Source organism: Schistocerca piceifrons, chromosome 9 (assembly GCF_021461385.2).
Source record: "Schistocerca piceifrons isolate TAMUIC-IGC-003096 chromosome 9, iqSchPice1.1, whole genome shotgun sequence".
NCBI classification, from domain to species: Eukaryota; Metazoa; Arthropoda; class Insecta; order Orthoptera; family Acrididae; genus Schistocerca; species Schistocerca piceifrons.
The window spans coordinates 137,318,570-137,321,484 of record NC_060146.1 but is presented as its reverse complement, the minus strand read 5'-3'; the positions used below and the strand labels follow the sequence as shown (position 1 = coordinate 137,321,484).

Genomic DNA, 2,915 nt, shown 5'->3' with positions numbered 1-2,915 from the left:
CCATGTTTACTAGACTTCTGCTTCTAATGATCGTTCTTGTCATATCCCTGAATAATGACCTTTCCTCCTGGACACACTCTGTATATGGTGCTTTTATATTGTATAGTTTTGAGTTTCTGTGCATCAAATCACAGCGACCCTCTCTTTCCTGACCGTCTGAAGAACACACGCACATACACACCAGTGAGAGAGAGAGAGAGCGAGTGAGGGAGGGTAGCGAACTAACTGCCCATGTGCTGGCTCCGCGACTCGGGTGACATCTATCTTCGCCGCACGGAGTTTGCTGGCCCAATTAGACTGAACTTGGAGGTGTCAGAACTGTTCTTGTCAAATGTATCCTGTGGTTTCGAAACACAAAGGAGTAGTATCGTAGGACTACCGATGTAGTTCTGCCTCGTTTCAGGCAGTGTGTATTGTGGAATAAATCACACGTAATCTGAATAACGATATGCACTCGCTTCATGTGATGCGCACCGTATGTCATAAAGGAGCGAATATTTCCACCGAAAGGCATACTTACCTGGCACAGGGGATACCGTGATCATGAAGGCGGTTCCTCCAGGACGAGGCTCTTCCATTGCACTTCGGTTGGGCTGACCCCTGCGATTACCCCTAATGTGGGTAACTCGGGTGCATAATTTTTGGTAGTCGGGACTGCGTTCGCGCAGACCCGGTGCAATAGTAATTGAAATATAGTATACTTACCACATACGTTTTTCCCAGTTAATGTATTCTTGTTATTGAGAAAGCAACCGTAATTCGTTGATCAAATCAAAGCATCGTTAATGGTTTCCAATCGATTTTATTGGAGAACAGTTTGATTTGCAGCCGTTTTTGTATTTTCCAGCAGTACTTGCCGTTTGCAAATGTTATATATGTATTCGCTTTTGTACTTCACCACGGGCTTTGGATTTCGGCAGTTAATTTCCTTGGGTCTTACATAGTCGATATCCGGGCTTCTAATGTTTTTGCCTAACATTTCGTGTGTATTGCAAAGGATGGTCATTGCAGGATACAGCTGCGAATAGGTGAATCACCTGATCAGTTCGAAAACAAAGTTGATAGAGCTGTTTATTAATTCCAAGTTCTGTACTTCCCTTGTCCCCTCTAGATTGGAAAATGTATAGCGTCATTGCCACTGCTCAACTAAAGCGACGAAGGAATCTCCCTAAGTCGGTTAAAAACGCGGTATAAGTTTTTCTGTTTTAAATGCAATAACACGTGTACGCACTTATATGGGTAAAGCTTGCGAGACAGTTTATATTTCGATAAATTTCCAGGCGTTTCATTTACCTTATGACCGCCTGTCCGAAGTATCGCAGGCCGGTTACGGAAGTCGCGCCTGCCTGTCGAATAGGTCGCGCGGGACTGCACTATGCCCCCCCCCCCCCCCCCCCCCCATCCACTCTCCCTTTTTGTGGGTCTTAGCCTGGTGGCCTTATACGCGCCTTCTCGGCCAGTGTCATTCGAGCAGTGAACAGGCATCACAGGTGTAGCAGAGAAGTTTGTGAATGCAACAATGGCTAGAGCGAATTATTCAATTTCACAACAAGTGTTTACTTATGATTCGTATGTGCGTACAGAGTCCGCTCGTACTGTTCGGAGATTGTTTGAACAGAAGTTTCCAGGTGTTAAGAGTTCCGAGTCGTGATGCAGTTCACAAATTAGAGAATAAAATTCGTAAAACGGGAAGTGTCCAAGGCAAGAAGCGTAAACGACGTTGTGCAGTGCTCACAGAAGCTCATCTCGATGACATTGCACAGAGCCTGGAAAATTCCCCATCTTTCGCAGCAAACACAAATATGTTGCACGTCTGTACAAAGATGTGAGAAGCTGCTAAGGCTTTATAAAGTATCAGTAATACAAGAACTTCGACCTGGTGATCCTGGGCACAGGGTTAAGTTCTCTTAAAACAAGTGCATGATGGTGAAATGGATGCTTCCATTATTCTGTTTTCAAACGAGGCTTGCTTCCATTTACACAGGTATGTTAACTCCCAAAACTGTCGACATTGGAGCGCAGATAGACCTGTTGTGTTTCATGAGGAACCCCTTCGTGATCAGAAAATAGGGGTGTGGCGCTCAGTTAGTGGTGACAGAATAATAGGCCCAGTTTTTTTAATGACACATACATATGAAAGATATGTGCAAAACAGTTTACGGCCTCATTTAATGAACTGAGTCCAAAAGAACGAAACTTCGCACTTCGATGAAAAAGTGCTTAGTAACAATATCTGGCCCGCTAGAAGTCCTGATTCAACTCCGTGCAATTTTAATTTGTGGGATGCACTGAAGGACAACGTGCACATAACAAATCATCACACAACACATGAACTCAAGAATAATATCCGTGAATCATTTAATTAAATATTTCTGTGATTAATAATTTCTCGAGTAGATGTGAGAAATGCATGGAAAATAATGGCAGGCAGTTCCAGCATCTTCTTGTGTGACATAAGTGAGTACAAAATTTATTGGCTCTTACCCACACCAAAAAAAGTTTTACATCACCCCTGTTCCCAGAACTTCTGAAGACAGACGTTGACTGTGGATATTGTATCACAGACGCAGTCCCTTTGACTGTTCAGAGATGTCACTAAACCCGCCCAAAGATGTAAACAACCCACTAAATCCGCCCAAAGATGTAAACAGCCATGCATGAGCAGCGCCTATTAGACGCAGAGAATCCGACAGCAGATCAGTTCCAGTCAATCCACCAGGAAGGAGGTACACGGATCGTGTTGTATGTAGTTCAACTATGCCTAGACGGTCAGTACTGTGGCTCGATCGCGTCCGCATTGTTACTTTCTGCCAGGAAGGGTTCTCAACAAGGGAGGTGCCCAGGCGTCTCAGAGTGAACCAAAGTGATGTTGTTCGGACATGGAGGAGATAGGAACTGTCGATGAGATACCTCGC

General features: G+C 44.4%; 1 non-coding gene across 1 annotated transcript; it reads left to right on the top strand.

Moving 5' to 3' along the window:
• Window positions 1-512: 512 nt before the first annotated feature.
• On the top strand, window positions 513-675 carry LOC124717477. The gene has a single exon (XR_007005750.1). It is a non-coding gene; the product is annotated as a U1 spliceosomal RNA (small nuclear RNA).
• The last annotated feature ends 2,240 nt before the right edge of the window (window positions 676-2,915 follow it).